Raw genomic sequence first — 19,991 nt, 5'->3', positions numbered from 1 at the left:
TCAATTGGAGCATTTCTAGCATGTTTGGTTGAAATTGGAAATTTACATTTTTCACTTTTGTCAGACAATTGCAATATTCTCACAATAAGCTAATTAGCTCAATTGGAGCATTTCTAGCATGTTTAGTTGAAATTCGAAATTTACGTTTTTCAGTTTTGTCATACGTTTGTAATATTCTCACAATAAGCTAATTAGCTCAATTGGAGCATTTCTAGCATGTTTGGTTGAAATTGGAAATTTACATTTTTCAGTTTTGTCAGACGTTTGTAATATTCTCACAATAAGCTAATTAGCTCAATTGGAGCATTTCTAGCATGTTTGGTTGAAATTGGAAATTTACATTTATCAGTTTTGTCAGACGTTTGCAATATTCTCACAAAAAGCTAATTAGCTCAATTGGAGCATTTCTAGCATGTTTGGTTGAAATTGGAAATTTACATTTTTCACTTTTGTCAGACAATTGCAATATTCTCTCAATAAGCTAATTAGCTCAATTGGAGCATTTCTAGCATGTTTGGTTGAAATTGGAAATTTACATTTTTCAATTTTGTCAGACGTTTGTAATATTCTCACAATAAGCTAATTAGCTCAATTGGAGCATTTCTAGCATGTTTGGTTGAAATCAGAAATTTACATTTTTTACTTTTGTCAGACGTTTGTAATATTCTCACAATAAGCTAATTAGCTCAATTGGAGCATTTCTAGCATGTTTGGTTGAAATTGGAAATTTACATTTTTCACTTTTGTCAGACGTTTGTAATATTCTCACAATAAGCTAATTAGCTCAATTGGAGCATTTCTAGCATGTTTGGTTGAAATTGGAAGTTTACATTTTTCACTTTTGTCAGACGTTTGTAATAATCTCACAATAAGCTAATTAGCTCAATTGGAGCATTTCTAGCATGTTTGGTTGAAATTGGAAATTTACATTTTTCAGCTTTGTCAGACGTTTGTAAAATTCTTACAGTAGGCTTATTTGCGCAATTTGAGCATTTCTAGCATGTTTGGTTGAAATTGGAATTTTACATTTTTCACTTTTGTCAGACGTTTGTAATATTCTCACAATAAGCTAATTAGCTCAATTGGAGCATTTCTAGCATGTTTGGTTGAAATTGGAACTTTACATTTTTCACTTTTGTCAGACAATTGCAATATTCTCACAATAAGCTAATTAGCTCAATTAGAGCATTTCTAGCATGTTTGGTTGAAATTGGAAATTTACATTTTTCACTCTTGTCAGACAATTGCAATATTCTCACAATAAGCTAATTAGCTCAATTGGAGCATTTCTAGCATGTTTAGTTGAAATTTGAAATTTACGTTTTTCAGTTTTGTCATACGTTTGTAATATTCTCACAATAAGCTAATTAGCTCAATTGGAGCATTTCTAGCATGTTTGGTTGAAATTGGAAATTTACATTTTTTAGTTTTGTCAGACGTTTGTAATATTCTCACAATAAGCTAATTAGCTCAATTGGAGCATTTCTAGCATGTTTGGTTGAAATTGGAAATTTACATTTTTCAGTTTTGTCAGACGTTTGTAATATTCTCACAATAAGCTAATTAGCTCAATTGGAGCATTTCTAGCATGTTTGGTTGAAATTGGAAATTTACATTTTTCACTTTTGTCAGACAATTGCAATATTCTCTCAATAAGCTAATTAGCTCAATTGGAGCATTTCTAGCATGTTTGGTTGAAATTGGAAATTTACATTTTTCAGTTTTGTCAGACGTTTGTAATATTCTCACAATAAGCTAATTAGCTCAATTGGAGCATTTCTAGCATGTTTGGTTGAAATTGGAAATTTACATTTTTCACTTTTGTCAGACAATTGCAATATTCTCTCAATAAGCTAATTAGCTCAATTGGAGCATTTCTAGCATGTTTGGTTGAAATTGGAAATTTACATTTTTCACTTTTGTCGGACGTTTGTAATATTCTCACAATAAGCTAATTAGCTCAATTGGAGCATTTCTAGCATGTTTGGTTGAAATTGGAAATTTACATTTTTCAGTTTTGTCAGACGTTTGTAATATTCTCACAATGAGCTAATTAGCTCAATTGGAGCATTTCTAGCATGTTTGGTTGAAATCAGAAATTTACATTTTTTCCTTTTGTCAGACGTTTGTAATATTCTCACAATAAGCTAATTAGCTCAATTGGAGCATTTCTAGCATGTTTGGTTGAAATTGGAAATTTACATTTTTCAGTTTTGTCAGACGTTTGTAATATTCTCACAATAAGCTAATTAGCTCAATTGGAGCATTTCTAGCATGTTTGGTTGAAATTGAAAATTTACATTTTTCAGTTTTGTCAGACGTTTGTAAAATTCTCTCAATAAGCTAATTAGCTCAATTGGAGCATTTTTAGCATGTTTAGTTGAAATTGGAAATTTGCATTTTTCACTTTTGTCAGACAATTGCAATATTCTCTCAATAAGCTAATTAGCTCAATTGGAGCATTTCTAGCATGTTTGGTTGAAATTGGAAATTTACATTTTTCAGTTTTGTCAGACGTTTGTACACTTCTTACAGTAAGCTTATTTCCGCATTTGGAGCATTTCTAGCATGTTTGGTTGAAATTGGAAATTTACATTTTTCAGTTTTGTCAGACGTTTGTAATATTCTCAAAATAAGCTAATTAGCTCAATTGGAGCATTTCTAGCATGTTTAGTTGAAATTGGAAATTTGCATTTTTCACTTTTGTCAGACAATTGCAATATTCTCTCAATAAGCTAATTAGCTCAATTGGAGCATTTCTAGCATGTTTGGTTGAAATTGGAAATTTACATTTTTCAGCTTTGTCAGACGTTTGTAAAATTCTTACAGTAGGCTTATTTGCGCAATTTGAGCATTTCTAGCATGTTTGGTTGAAATTGGAAATTTACATTTTTCAGTTTTGTCAGACGTTTGTAATATTCTCACATTAAGCTAATTAGCTCAATTGGAGCATTTCTAGCATGTTTGGTTGAAATTGGAACTTTACATTTTTCACTTTTGTCAGACAATTGCAATATTCTCACAATAAGCTAATTAGCTCAATTGGAGCATTTCTAGCATGTTTGGTTGAAATTGGAAATTTACATTTTTCAGTTTTGTCAGACGTTTGTAATATTCTCACAATAAGCTAATTAGCTCAATTGGAGCATTTCTAGCATGTTTAGTTGAAATTGGAAATTTGCTTTTTTCACTTTTGTCAGACGTTTGTAATATTCTCACAATAAGCTAATTAGCTCAATTGGAGCATTTCTAGCATGTTTAGTTGAAATTGGAAATTTACATTTTTCAGTTTTGTCAGACGTTTGTAATATTCTCACAATAAGCTAATTAGCTCAATTGGAGCATTTCTAGCATGTTTGGTTTAAATTGGAAATTTACATTTTTCACTTTTGTCAGACAATTGCAATATTCTCTCAATAAGCTAATTAGCTCAATTGGAGCATTTCTAGCATGTTTGGTTGAAATTGGAAACTTGCATTTTTCACTTTTGTCAGACAATTGCAATATTCTCTCAATAAGCTAATTAGCTCAATTGGAGCATTTCTAGCATGTTTGGTTGAAATTGGAAATTTACATTTTTCAGCTTTGTCAGACGTTTGTAAAATTCTTACAGTAGGCTTATTTGCGCAATTTGAGCATTTCTAGCATGTTTGGTTGAAATTGGAATTTTACATTTTTCAGTTTTGTCAGACGTTTGTAATATTCTCACAATAAGCTAATTAGCTCAATTGGAGCATTTCTAGCATGTTTGGTTGAAATTGGAACTTTACATTTTTCACTTTTGTCAGACAATTGCAATATTCTCACAATAAGCTAATTAGCTCAATTGGAGCATTTCTAGCATGTTTGGTTGAAATTGGAAATTTACATTTTTCACTCTTGTCAGACAATTGCAATATTCTCACAATAAGCTAATTAGCTCAATTGGAGCATTTCTAGCATGTTTAGTTGAAATTCGAAATTTACGTTTTTCAGTTTTGTCATACGTTTGTAATATTCTCACAATAAGCTAATTAGCTCAATTGGAGCATTTCTAGCATGTTTGGTTGAAATTGGAAATTTACATTTTTCAGTTTTGTCAGACGTTTGTAATATTCTCACAATAAGCTAATTAGCTCAATTGGAGCATTTCTAGCATGTTTGGTTGAAATTGGAAATTTACATTTTTCACTTTTGTCAGACAATTGCAATATTCTCTCAATAAGCTAATTAGCTCAATTGGAGCATTTCTAGCATGTTTGGTTGAAATTGGAAATTTACATTTTTCAGTTTTGTCAGACGTTTGTAATATTCTCACAATAAGCTAATTAGCTCAATTGGAGCATTTCTAGCATGTTTGGTTGAAATTGGAAATTTACATTTTTCACTTTTGTCAGACAATTGCAATATTCTCTCAATAAGCTAATTAGCTCAATTGGAGCATTTCTAGCATGTTTGGTTGAAATTGGAAATTTACATTTTTCAGTTTTGTCAGACGTTTGTAATATTCTCACAATAAGCTAATTAGCTCAATTGGAGCATTTCTAGCATGTTTGGTTGAAATCAGAAATTTACATTTTTTACTTTTGTCAGACGTTTGTAATATTCTCACAATAAGCTAATTAGCTCAATTGGAGCATTTCTAGCATGTTTGGTTGAAATTGGAAATTTACATTTTTCACTTTTGTCAGACGTTTGTAATATTCTCACAATAAGCTAATTAGCTCAATTGGAGCATTTCTAGCATGTTTGGTTGAAATTGGAAATTTACATTTTTCACTTTTGTCAGACGTTTGTAATACTCTCACAATAAGCTAATTAGCTCAATTGGAGCATTTCTAGCATGTTTGGTTGAAATTGGAAATTTACATTTTTCAGCTTTGTCAGACGTTTGTAAAATTCTTACAGTAGGCTTATTTGCGCAATTTGAGCATTTCTAGCATGTTTGGTTGAAATTGGAATTTTACATTTTTCAGTTTTGTCAGACGTTTGTAATATTCTCACAATAAGCTAATTAGCTCAATTGGAGCATTTCTAGCATGTTTGGTTGAAATTGGAACTTTACATTTTTCACTTTTGTCAGACAATTGCAATATTCTCTCAATAAGCTAATTAGCTCAATTGGAGCATTTCTAGCATGTTTGGTTGAAATTGGAAATTTACATTTTTCAGTTTTGTCAGACGTTTATAATATTCTCACAATAAGCTAATTAGCTCAATTGGAGCATTTCTAGCATGTTTGGTTGAAATCAGAAATTTACATTTTTTACTTTTGTCAGACGTTTGTAATATTCTCACAATAAGCTAATTAGCTCAATTGGAGCATTTCTAGCATGTTTGGTTGAAATTGGAAATTTACATTTTTCAGTTTTGTCAGACGTTTGTAATATTCTCACAATAAGCTAATTAGCTCAATTGGAGCATTTCTAGCATGTTTGGTTGAAATTGGAAATTTACATTTTTCACTTTTGTCAGACGTTTGTAATATTCTCACAATAAGCTAATTAGCTCAATTGGAGCATTTCTAGCATGTTTGGTTGAAATTGGAAATTTACATTTTTCAGTTTTGTCAGACAATTGCAATATTCTATCAATAAGTTAATTAGCTCAATTGGAGCATTTCTAGCATGTTTGGTTGAAATTGGAAATTTCTATTTTTCAGTTTTGTCAGACGTTTGTAATAATCTCACAATAAGCTAATTAGCTCAATTTGAGCATTTCTAGCATGTTTGGTTGAAATTGAAAATTTACATTTTTCAGTTTTGTCAGACGTTTGTAATATTCTCTCAATAAGCTAATTAGCTCAATTGGAGCATTTCTAGCATGTTTAGTTGAAATTGGAAATTTGCATTTTTCACTTTTGTCAGACAATTGCAATATTCTCTCAATAAGCTAATTAGCTCAATTGGAGCATTTCTAGCATGTTTGGTTGAAATTGGAAATTTACATTTTTCAGTTTTGTCAGACGTTTGTACACTTCTTACAGTAAGCTTATTTCCGCATTTGGAGCATTTCTAGGATGTTTGGTTGAAATTGGAAATTTACATTTTTCAGTTTTGTCAGACGTTTGTAATATTCTCACATTAAGCTAATTAGCTCAATTGGAGCATTTCTAGCATGTTTGGTTGAAATTGGAACTTTACATTTTTCACTTTTGTCAGACAATTGCAATATTCTCACAATAAGCTAATTAGCTCAATTGGAGCATTTCTAGCATGTTTGGTTGAAATTGGAAATTTACATTTTTCACTTTTGTCAGACAATTGCAATATTCTCACAATAAGCTAATTAGCTCAATTGGAGCATTTCTAGCATGTTTAAGTGAAATTAGAATTTTACATTTTTCAGTTTTGTCAGACGTTTGTAATATTCTCACAATAAGCTAATTAGCTCAATTGGAGCATTTCTAGCATGTTTGGTTGAAATTGGAATTTTACATTTTTCAGTTTTGTCAGACGTTTGTAATATTCTCACAATAAGCTAATTAGCTCAATTGGAGCATTTCTAGCATGTTTGGTTGAAATTAGAAATTTACATTTTTCAGTTTTGTCAGACGTTTGTAAAATTCTTACAGTAGGCTTATTTGCGCAATTTGAGCATTTCTAGCATGTTTGGTTGAAATTGGAAATTTACATTTTTCAGTTTTGTCAGACGTTTGTAATATTCTCACAATAAGCTAATTAGCTCAATTGGAGCATTTCTAGCATGTTTGGTTGAAATTGGAAATTTACATTTTTCAGTTTTGTCAGACGTTTGTAATATTCTCACAATAAGCTAATTAGCTCAATTGGAGCATTTCTAGCATGTTTGGTTGAAATCAGAAATTTACATTTTTTACTTTTGTCAGTCGTTTGTAATATTCTCACAATAAGCTAATTAGCTCAATTGGAGCATTTCTAGCATGTTTGGTTGAAATTGGAAATTTACATTTTTCACTTTTGTCAGACGTTTGTAATATTCTCACAATAAGCTAATTAGCTCAATTGGAGCATTTCTAGCATGTTTGGTTGAAATTGGAAATTTACATTTTTCAGCTTTGTCAGACGTTTGTAAAATTCTTACAGTAGGCTTATTTGCGCAATTTGAGCATTTCTAGCATGTTTGGTTGAAATTGGAATTTTACATTTTTCAGTTTTGTCAGACGTTTGTAATATTCTCACAATAAGCTAATTAGCTCAATTGGAGCATTTCTAGCATGTTTGGTTGAAATTGGAAATTTACATTTTTCAGTTTTGTCAGACGTTTATAATATTCTCACAATAAGCTAATTAGCTCAATTGGAGCATTTCTAGCATGTTTGGTTGAAATCAGAAATTTACATTTTTTACTTTTGTCAGACGTTTGTAATATTCTCACAATAAGCTAATTAGCTCAATTGGAGCATTTCTAGCATGTTTGGTTGAAATTGGAAATTTACATTTTTCACTTTTGTCAGACGTTTGTAATATTCTCAAAATAAGCTAATTAGCTCAATTGGAGCATTTCTAGCATGTTTGGTTGAAATTGGAAATTTACATTTTTCACTTTTGTCAGACGTTTGTAATATTCTCACAATAAGCTAATTAGCTCAATTGGAGCATTTCTAGCATGTTTGGTTGAAATTGGAAATTTACATTTTTCAGTTTTGTCAGACAATTGCAATATTCTATCAATAAGTTAATTAGCTCAATTGGAGCATTTCTAGCATGTTTGGTTGAAATTGGAAATTTCTATTTTTCAGTTTTGTCAGACGTTTGTAATAATCTCACAATAAGCTAATTAGCTCAATTGGAGCATTTTTAGCTTGTTTGGTTGAAATTGGAAATTTACATTTTTCAGTTTGGTCAGACGTTTGTAATATTCTCACAATAAGCTAATTAGCTCAATTGGAGCATTTCTAGCATGTTTGGTTGAAATTGGAAATTTACATCTTCCAGTTTTGTCAGACGTTTGTAATATTCTCACAATAAGCTAATTAGCTCAATTTGAGCATTTCTAGCATGTTTGGTTGAAATTGAAAATTTACATTTTTCAGTTTTGTCAGACGTTTGTAATATTCTCTCAATAAGCTAATTAGCTCAATTGGAGCATTTCTAGCATGTTTAGTTGAAATTGGAAATTTGCATTTTTCACTTTTGTCAGACAATTGCAATATTCTCTCAATAAGCTAATTAGCTCAATTGGAGCATTTCTAGCATGTTTGGTTGAAATTGGAAATTTACATTTTTCAGTTTTGTCAGACGTTTGTACACTTCTTACAGTAAGCTTATTTCCGCATTTGGAGCATTTCTAAGATGTTTGGTTGAAATTGGAAATTTACATATTTCAGTTTTGTCAGACGTTTGTAATATTCTCAAAATAAGCTAATTAGCTCAATTGGAGCATTTCTAGCATGTTTAGTTGAAATTGGAAATTTACATTTTTCACTTTTGTCAGACAATTGCAATATTCTCTCAATAAGCTAATTAGCTCAATTGGAGCATTTCTAGCATGTTTGGTTGAAATTGGAAATTTACATTTTTCAGCTTTGTCAGACGTTTGTAAAATTCTTACAGTAGGCTTATTTGCGCAATTTGAGCATTTCTAGCATGTTTGGTTGAAATTGGAAATTTACATTTTTCAGTTTTGTCAGACGTTTGTAATATTCTCACATTAAGCTAATTAGCTCAATTGGAGCATTTCTAGCATGTTTGGTTGAAATTGGAACTTTACATTTTTCACTTTTGTCAGACAATTGCAATATTCTCACAATAAGCTAATTAGCTCAATTGGAGCATTTCTAGCATGTTTGGTTGAAATTGGAAATTTACATTTTTCACTTTTGTCAGACAATTGCAATATTCTCACAATAAGCTAATTAGCTCAATTGGAGCATTGCTAGCATGTTTAAGTGAAACTAGAATTTTACATTTTTCAGTTTTGTCAGACGTTTGTAATATTCTCACAATAAGCTAATTAGCTCAATTGGAGCATTTCTAGCATGTTTGGTTGAAATTGGAATTTTACATTTTTCAGTTTTGTCAGACGTTTGTAATATTCTCACAATAAGCTAATTAGCTCAATTGGAGCATTTCTAGCATGTTTGGTTGAAATTAGAAATTTACATTTTTCAGTTTTGTCAGACGTTTGTAAAATTCTTACAGTAGGCTTATTTGCGCAATTTGAGCATTTCTAGCATGTTTGGTTGAAATTGGAAATTTACATTTTTCAGTTTTGTCAGACGTTTGTAATATTCTCACAATAAGCTAATTAGCTCAATTGGAGCATTTCTAGCATGTTTGGTTGAAATTGGAAATTTACATTTTTCAGTTTTGTCAGACGTTTGTAATATTCTCACAATAAGCTAATTAGCTCAATTGGAGCATTTCTAGCATGTTTGGTTGAAATTGAAAATTTACATTTTTCAGTTTTGTCAGACGTTTGTAAAATTCTTACAGTAGGCTTATTTGCGCAATTGGAGCATTTCTAGCATGTTTGATTGAAATTGGAATTATAAATTTTTCATTTTTGTCAGACGTTTGTAATATTCTCACAATAAGCTAATTAGCTCAATTGGAACATTTCTAGCATGTTTGGTTGAAATTGGAAATTTACATTTTTCAGTTTTGTCAGACGTTTGTAAAATTCTCACAATAAGCTAATCAGCACAATTGGAGCATTTCTAGCATGTTTGGTTGAAATTGGAAATTTACATTTTTCACTTTTGTCAGACAATTGCAATATTCTCACAATAAGCTAATTAGCTCAATTGGAACATTTCTAGCATGTTTGGTTGAAATTGGAAATTTACATTTTTCACTTTTGTCAGACAATTGCAATATTCTCACAATAAGCTAATTAGCTCAATTGGAGCATTCCTAGCATGTTTGGTTGAAATTGGAAATTTACATTTTTCAGTTTTGTCAGACGTTTGTAATATTCTCACAATAAGCTAATTAGCTCAATTGGAGCATTTCTAGCATGTTTGGTTGAAATCAGAAATTTACATTTTTCACTTTTGTCAGACGTTTGTAATATTCTCACAATAAGCTAATTAGCTCAATTGGAGCATTTCTAGCATGTTTGGTTGAAATTGGAAATTTACATTTTTCACTTTTGTCAGACGTTTGTAATATTCTAACAATAAGGTAATTAGCTCAATTGGAGCATTTCTAGCATGTTTGGTTGAAATTGGAAATTTACATTTTTCACTTTTGTCAGACAATTGCAATATTCTATCAATAAGCTAATTAGCTCAATTGGAGCATTTCTAGCATGTTTGATTGAAATTGGAATTATAAATTTTTCACTTTTGTCAGACGTTTGTAATATTCTCACAATAAGCTAATTAGCTCAATTGGAGCATTTCTAGCATGTTTGGTTGAAATTGGAAATTTACATTTTTCAGTTTTGTCAGACGTTTGTAATATTCTCACAATAAGCTAATTAGCTCAATTGGAGCATTTCTAGCATGTTTGGTTGAAATTGGAAATTTACATTTTTCACTTTTGTCAGACAATTGCAATATTCTCACAATAAGCTAATTAGCTCAATTGGAACATTTCTAGCATGTTTGGTTGAAATTGGAAATTTACATTTTTCACTTTTGTCAGACAATTGCAATATTCTCACAATAAGCTAATTAGCTCAATTGGAGCATTTCTAGCATGTTTGGTTGAAATTGGAGATTTACATTTTTCAGTTTTGTCAGACGTTTGTAATATTCTCACAATAAGCTAATTAGCTCAATTGGAGCATTTCTAGCATGTTTGGTTGAAATCAGAAATTTACATTTTTTACTTTTGTCAGACGTTTGTAATATTCTCACAATAAGCTAATTAGCTCAATTGGAGCATTTCTAGCATGTTTGGTTGAAATTGGAAATTTACATTTTTCAGTTTTGTCAGACGTTTGTAATATTCTCACAATAAGCTAATTAGCTCAATTGGAGCATTTCTAGCATGTTTGGTTGAAATTGGAAATTTACATTTTTAACTTTTGTCAGACGTTTGTAATATTCTAACAATAAGCTAATTAGCTCAATTGGAGCATTTCTAGCATGTTTGGTTGAAATTGGAAATTTACATTTTTCACTTTTGTCAGACAATTGCAATATATTATCAATAAGCTAATTAGCTCAATTGGAGCATTTCTAGCATGTTTGGTTGAAATTGGAAATTCCTATTTTTCAGTTTTGTCAGACGTTTGTAATATTCTCACAATAAGCTAATTAGCTCAATTGGAGCATTTCTAGCATGTTTGGTTAAAATTGGAAATTTACATTTTTTACTTTTGTCAGACGTTTGTAATATTCTCACAATAAGCTAATTAGCTCAATTGGAGCATTTCTAGCATGTTTGGTTGAAATTGGAAATTTACATTTTTCAGTTTTGTCAGACGTTTGTAATATTCTCACAATAAGCTAATTAGCTCAATTGGAGCATTTCTAGCATGTTTGGTTGAAATTGGAAATTTACATTTTTCACTTTTGTCAGACGTTTGTAATATTCTAACAATAAGCTAATTAGCTCAATTGGAGCATTTCTAGCATGTTTGGTTGAAATTGGAAATTTACATTTTTCAGTTTTGTCAGACGTTTGTAATATTCTCACAATAAGCTAATTAGCTCAATTGGAGCATTTCTAGCTTGTTTGGTTGAAATTGGAAATTTACATTTTTCAGTTTGGTCAGACGTTTGTAATATTCTCACAATAAGCTAATTAGCTCAATTGGAGCATTTCTAGCTTGTTTGGTTGAAATTGGAAATTTACATTTTTCAGTTTGGTCAGACGTTTGTAATATTCTCACAATAAGCTAATTAGCTCAATCGGAGCATTTCTAGCATGTTTGGTTGAAATCAGAAATTTACATTTTTTACTTTTGTCAGACGTTTGTAATATTCTCACAATAAGCTAATTAGCTCAATTGGAGCATTTCTAGCATGTTTGGTTGAAATTGGAAATTTACATTTTTCACTTTTGTCAGACAATTGCAATATTCTATCAATAAGCTAATTAGCTCAATTGGAGCATTTCTAGCATGTTTGATTGAAATTGGAATTATAAATTTTTCACTTTTGTCAGACGTTTGTAATATTCTCACAATAAGCTAATTAGCTCAATTGGAGCATTTCTAGCATGTTTGGTTGAAATTGGAAATTTACATTTTTCAGTTTTGTCAGACGTTTGTAATATTCTCACAATAAGCTAATTAGCTCAATTGGAACATTTCTAGCATGTTTGGTTGAAATTGGAAATTTACATTTTTCACTTTTGTCAGACAATTGCAATATTCTCACAATAAGCTAATTAGCTCAATTGGAGCATTTCTGGCATGTTTGGTTGAAATTGGAGATATACATTTTTCAGTTTTGTCAGACGTTTTGTAATATTCTCACAATAAGCTAATTAGCTCAATTGGAACATTTCTAGCATGTTTGGTTGAAATTGGAAATTTACATTTTTCACTTTTGTCAGACAATTGCAATATTCTCACAATAAGCTAATTAGCTCAATTCGAGCATTTCTAGCATGTTTGGTTGAAATTGGAGATTTACATTTTTCAGTTTTTCCAGACGTTTGTAATATTCTCACAATAAGCTAATTAGCTCAATTGGAGCATTTCTAGCATGTTTGGTTGAAATCAGAAATTTACATTTTTTACTTTTGTCAGACAATTGCAATATATTATCAATAAGCTAATTAGCTCAATTGGAGCATTTCTAGCATGTTTGGTTGAAATTGGAAATTTACATTTTTCAGTTTTGTCAGACGTTTGTAATATTCTCACAATAAGCTAATTAGCTCAATTGGAGCATTTCTAGCATGTTTGGTTGAAATTGGAAATTTACATTTTTCACTTTTGTCAGACAACTGCAATATATTATCAATAAGCTAATTAGCTCAATTGGAGCATTTCTAGCATGTTTGGTTGAAATTGGAAATTCCTATTTTTCAGTTTTGTCAGACGTTTGTAATATTCTCACAATAAGCTAATTAGCTCAATTGGAGCATTTCTAGCATGTTTGGTTAAAATTGGAAATTTACATTTTTTACTTTTGTCAGACGTTTGTAATATTCTCACAATAAGCTAATTAGCTCAATTGGAGCATTTCTAGCATGTTTGGTTGAAAGTGGAAATTTACATTTTTCAGTTTTGTCAGACGTTTGTAATATTCTCACAATAAGCTAATTAGCTCAATTGGAGCATTTCTAGCATGTTTGGTTGAAATTGGAAATTTACATTTTTCACTTTTGTCAGACGTTTGTAATATTCTAACAATAAGCTAATTAGCTCAATTGGAGCATTTCTAGCATGTTTGGTTGAAATTGGAAATTTACATTTTTCACTTTTGTCAGACAATTGCAATATTCTATCAATAAGCTAATTAGCTCAATTGGAGCATTTCTAGCATGTTTGGTTGAAATTGGAAATTTACATTTTTCAGTTTTGTCAGACGTTTGTAATATTCTCACAATAAGCTAATTAGCTCAATTGGAGCATTTCTAGCATGTTTGGTTGAAATTGGAAATTTACATTTTTCAGTTTGGTCAGACGTTTGTAATATTCTCACAATAAGCTAATTAGCTCAATTGGAGCATTTCTAGCATGTTTGGTTGAAATCAGAAATTTACATTTTTTACTTTTGTCAGACGTTTGTAATATTCTCACAATAAGCTAATTAGCTCAATTGGAGCATTTCTAGCATGTTTGGTTGAAATTGGAAATTTACATTTTTCACTTTTGTCAGACAATTGCAATATTCTCACAATAAGCTAATTAGCTCAATTGGAGCATTTCTAGCATGTTTGGTTGAAATTGGCAATTTACATTTTTCAGTTTTGTCAGACGTTTGTAATATTCTCACAATGAGCTAATTAGCTCAATTGGAGCATTTCTAGCATGTTTGGTTGAAATTGGAAATTTACATTTTTCACTTTTGTCAAACGTTTGTAATATTCTCACAATAAGCTAATTAGCTCAATTGGAGCATTTCTAGCATGTTTGGTTGAAATTGGAAATTTACATTTTTCGATTTTGTCATACAATTGCGATATTCTCACAATAAGCTAATTAGCTCAATTGGAACATTTCTAGCATGTTTGGTTGAAATTGGAAATTTACATTTTTCAGTTTTGTCAGACGTTTGTAATATTCTCACAATAAGCTAATTAGCTCAATTGGAGCATTTCTAGCATGTTTGGTTGAAATTGGAAATTTACATTTTTCACTTTTGTCAAACAATTGCAATATTCTCACAATAAGCTAATTAGCTCAATTGGAGCATTTCTAGCATGTTTGGTTGAAATTGAAAATTTAAATTTTCAGTTTTGTCAGACGTTTGTAAAATTCTTACAGTAGGCTTATTTGCGCAATTGGAGCATTTCTAGCATGTTTGATTGAAATTGGAATTATAAATTTTTCACTTTTGTCAGACACTTGTAATATTCTCACAATAAGCTAATTAGCTCAATTGGAGCATTTCTAGCATGTTTGGTTGAAATTGGAAATTTACATTTTTCAGTTTTGTCAGACGTTTGTAATATTCTCACAATAAGCTAATTAGCACAATTGGAGCATTTCTAGCATGTTTGGTTGAAATTGGAAATTTACATTTTTCACTTTTGTCAGACAATTGCAATATTCTCACAATAAGCTAATTAGCTCAATTGGAACATTTCTAGCATGTTTGGTTGAAATTGGAAATTTACATTTTTCACTTATGTCAGACAATTGCAATATTCTCACAATAAGCTAATTAGCTCAATTGGAGCATTTCTAGCATGTTTGGTTGAAATTGGAAATTTACATTTTTCAGTTTTGTCAGACGTTTGTAATATTCTCACAATAAGCTAATTAGCTCAATTGGAGCATTTCTAGCATGTTTGGTTGAAATCAGAAATTTACATGTTTTACTTTTGTCAGACGTTTGTAATATTCTCACAATAAGCTAATTAGCTCAATTGGAGCATTTCTAGCATGTTTGGTTGAAATTGGAAATTTACATTTTTCAGTTTTGTCAGACGTTTGTAATATTCTCACAATAAACTAATTAGCTCAATTGGAGCATTTCTAGCATGTTTGGTTGAAAATGGAAATTTACATTTTTAACTTTTGTCAGACGTTTGTAATATTCTAACAATAAGCTAATTAGCTCAATTAGAGCATTTCTAGCATGTTTGTCTGAAATTGGAAATTTATATTTTTCACTTTTGTCAGACAATTGCAATATTCTATCAATAAGCTAATTAGCTCAATTGGAGCATTTCTAGCATGTTTGGTTGAAATTGGAAATTTCTATTTTTCAGTTTTGTCAGACGTTTGTAATATTCTCACAATAAGCTAATTAGCTCAATTGAAGCATTTCTAGCATGTTTGGTTGAAATTGGAAATTTACATTTTTAAGTTTTGTCAGACGTTTGTAATATTCTCACAATAAGCTAATTAGCTCAATTGGAGCATTTCTAGCATGTTTGGTTGAAATTGGAAATTTACATTTTTCACTTTTGTCAGACCTTTGTAATATTCTCACAATAAGCTAATTAGCTCAATTGGAGCATTTCTAGCATGTTTGGTTGAAATTGGAAATTTACATTTTTCACTTTTGTCAGACAATTGCAATATTCTCACAATAAGCTAATTAGCTCAATTGGAGCATTTCTAGCATGTTTAGTTGAAATTAGAATTTTACATTTTTCAGTTTTGTCAGACGTTTGTAATATTCTCACAATAAGCTAATTAGCTCAATTGGAGCATTTCTAGCATGTTTGGTTGAAATTGGAAATTTACATTTTTCAGTTTTGTCAGACGTTTGTAATATTCTCACAATAAGCTAATTAGCTCAATTGGAGCATTTCTAGCATGTTTGGTTGAAATTGGAAATTTACATTTTTCAGTTTTGTCAGACGTTTGTAATATTCTCACAATAAGCTAATTAGCTCAATTGGAGCATTTCTAGAATGTTTGGTTGAAATTGGACATTTACATTTTTCACTTTTGTCAAACAATTGCAATATTCTCACAATAAGCTAATTAGCTCAATTGGAGCATTTCTAGCATGCTTGGTTGAAATTGAAAATTTAAATTTTCAGTTTTGTCAGACGTTTGTAAAATTCTTACAGTAGGCTTATTTGCGCAATTTGAGCATTTCTAGCATGTTTGATTGAAATTGGAATTATAAATTTTTCACTTCTGTCCGACGTTTGTAATATTCTCACAATAAGCTAATTAGCTCAATTGGAGCATTTCTAGCATGTTTGGTTGAAATTGGAAATTTACATTTTTCAGTTTTGTCAGACGTTTGTAATATTCTCACAATAAGCTAATTAGCTCAATTGGAGCATTTCTAGCATGTTTGGTTGAAAGTGGAAATTTACATTTTTAACTTTTGTCAGACGTTTGTAATATTCTCACAATAAGCTAATTAGCTCAATTGGAGCATTTCTAGCATGTTTGGTTGAAATTGGAAATTTACATTTTTCACTTTTGTCAGACAATTGCAATATTCTATCCATAAGCTAATTAGCTCAATTGGAGCATTTCTAGCATGTTTGGTTGAAATTGAAAATTTAAATTTTCAGTTTTGTCAGACGTTTGTAAAATTCTTACAGTAGGCTTATTTGCGCAATTGGAGCATTTCTAGCATGTTTGATTGAAATTGGAATTATAAATTTTTCACTTTTGTCAGACGTTTGTAATATTCTCACAATAAGCTAATTAGCTCAATTGGAGCATTTCTAGCATGTTTGGTTGAAATTGGAAATTTACACTTTTCAGTTTTGTCAGACGTTTGTAATATTCTCACAATAAGTTAATTAGCACAATTGGAGCATTTCTAGCATGTTTGGTTGAAATTGGAAATTTACATTTTTCACTTTTGTCAGACAATTGCAATATTCTCACAATAAGCTAATTAGCTCAATTGGAGCATTTCTAGCAGGTTTGGTTGAAATTGGAAATTTACATTTTTCACTTTTTTCAGACAATTGCAATATTCTCACAATAAGCTAATTAGCTCAATTGGAGCATTTCTAGCATGTTTGGTTGAAATTGGAAATTTCTATTTTTCAGTTTTGTCAGACGTTTGTAATATTCTCACAATAAGCTAATTAGCTCAATTGGAGCATTTCTAGCATGTTTGGTTGAAATCAGAAATTTACATTTTTTACTTTTGTCAGACGTTTGTAATATTCTCACAATAAGCTAATTAGCTCAATTGGAGCATTTCTAGCATGTTTGGTTGAAATTGGAAATTTACATTTTTCAGTTTTGTCAGACGTTTGAAATATTCTCACAATAAGCTAATTAGCTCAATTGGAGCATTTCTAGCATGTTTGGTTGAAATTGGAAATTTACATTTTTCACTTTTGTCAGACAATTGCAATATATTATCAATAAGCTAATTAGCTCAATTGGAGCATTTCTAGCATGTTTGGTTGAAATTGGAAATTCCTATTTTTCAGTTTTGTCAGACGTTTGTAATATTCTCACAATAAGCTAATTAGCTCAATTGGAGCATTTCTAGCATGTTTGGTTAAAATTGGAAATTTACATTTTTTACTTTTGTCAGACGTTTGTAATATTCTCACAATAAGCTAATTAGCTCAATTGAAGCATTTCTAGCATGTTTGGTTGAAATTGGAAATTTACATTTTTCAGTTTTGTCAGAAGTTTGTAATATTCTCACAATAAGCTAATTAGCTCAATTGGAGCATTTCTAGCATGTTTGGTTGAAATTGGAAATTTACATTTTTCACTTTTGTCAGACGTTTGTAATATTCTAACAATAAGCTAATTAGCTCAATTGGAGCATTTCTAGCATGTTTGGTTGAAATTGGAAATTTACATTTTTCACTTTTGTCAGACAATTGCAATATTCTCACAATAAGCTAATTAGCTCAATTGGAGCATTTCTAGCAGGTTTGGTTGAAATTGGAAATTTACATTTTTCACTTTTTTCAGACAATTGCAATATTCTCACAATAAGCTAATTAGCTCAATTGGAGCATTTCTAGCATGTTTGGTTGAAATTGGAAATTTCTATTTTTCAGTTTTGTCAGACGTTTGTAATATTCTCACAATAAGCTAATTAGCTCAATTGGAGCATTTCTAGCATGTTTGGTTGAAATCAGAAATTTACATTTTTTACTTTTGTCAGACGTTTGTAATATTCTCACAATAAGCTAATTAGCTCAATTGGAGCATTTCTAGCATGTTTGGTTGAAATTGGAAATTTACATTTTTCAGTTTTGTCAGACGTTTGAAATATTCTCACAATAAGCTAATTAGCTCAATTGGAGCATTTCTAGCATGTTTGGTTGAAATTGGAAATTTACATTTTTCACTTTTGTCAGACAATTGCAATATATTATCAATAAGCTAATTAGCTCAATTGGAGCATTTCTAGCATGTTTGGTTGAAATTGGAAATTCCTATTTTTCAGTTTTGTCAGACGTTTGTAATATTCTCACAATAAGCTAATTAGCTCAATTGGAGCATTTCTAGCATGTTTGGTTAAAATTGGAAATTTACATTTTTTACTTTTGTCAGACGTTTGTAATATTCTCACAATAAGCTAATTAGCTCAATTGAAGCATTTCTAGCATGTTTGGTTGAAATTGGAAATTTACATTTTTCAGTTTTGTCAGAAGTTTGTAATATTCTCACAATAAGCTAATTAGCTCAATTGGAGCATTTCTAGCATGTTTGGTTGAAATTGGAAATTTACATTTTTCACTTTTGTCAGACGTTTGTAATATTCTAACAATAAGCTAATTAGCTCAATTGGAGCATTTCTAGCATGTTTGGTTGAAATTGGAAATTTACATTTTTCACTTTTGTCAGACAATTGCAATATTCTCACAATAAGCTAATTAGCTCAATTGGAGCATTTCTAGCATGTTTAGTTGAAATTAGAATTTTACATTTTTCAGTTTTGTCAGACGTTTGTAATATTCTCACAATAAGCTAATTAGCTCAATTGGAGCATTTCTAGCATGTTTGGTTGAAATTGGAAATTTACATTTTTCAGTTTTGTCAGACGTTTGTAATATTCTCACAATAAGCTAATTAGCTCAATTGGAGCATTTCTAGCATGTTTGGTTGAAATTAGAAATTTACATTTTTCAGTTTTGTCAGACGTTTGTAAAATTCTTACAGTAGGCTTATTTGCGCAATTTGAGCATTTCTAGCATGTTTGGTTGAAATTGGAAATTTACATTTTTCAGTTTTGTCAGACGTTTGTAATATTCTCACAATAAGCTAATTAGCTCAATTGGAGCATTTCTAGCATGTTTGGTTGAAATTGGAAATTTACATTTTTCAGTTTTGTCAGACGTTTGTAATATTCTCACAATAAGCTAATTAGCTCAATTGGAGCATTTCTAGAATGTTTGGTTGAAATTGGACATTTACATTTTTCACTTTTGTCAAACAATTGCAATATTCTCACAATAAGCTAATTAGCTCAATTGGAGCATTTCTAGCATGCTTGGTTGAAATTGAAAATTTAAATTTTCAGTTTTGTCAGACGTTTGTAAAATTCTTACAGTAGGCTTATTTGCGCAATTGGAGCATTTCTAGCATGTTTGATTGAAATTGGAATTATAAATTTTTCACTTCTGTCCGACGTTTGTAATATTCTCACAATAAGCTAATTAGCTCAATTGGAGCATTTCTAGCATGTTTGGTTGAAATTGGAAATTTACATTTTTAACTTTTGTCAGACGTTTGTAATATTCTCACAATAAGCTAATTAGCTCAATTGGAGCATTTCTAGCATGTTTGGTTGAAATTGGAAATTTACATTTTTCACTTTTGTCAGACAATTGCAATATTCTATCAATAAGCTAATTAGCTCAATTGGAGCATTTCTAGCATGTTTGGTTGAAATTGAAAATTTAAATTTTCAGTTTTGTCAGACGTTTGTAAAATTCTTACAGTAGGCTTATTTGCGCAATTGGAGCATTTCTAGCATGTTTGATTGAAATTGGAATTATAAATTTTTCACTTTTGTCAGACGTTTGTAATATTCTCACAATAAGCTAATTAGCTCA

Source organism: Watersipora subatra, unplaced genomic scaffold (assembly GCF_963576615.1).
Source record: "Watersipora subatra unplaced genomic scaffold, tzWatSuba1.1 SCAFFOLD_97, whole genome shotgun sequence".
Classification (NCBI taxonomy): domain Eukaryota; kingdom Metazoa; phylum Bryozoa; class Gymnolaemata; order Cheilostomatida; family Watersiporidae; genus Watersipora; species Watersipora subatra.
Note: the sequence above shows the minus strand (reverse complement) of the source record.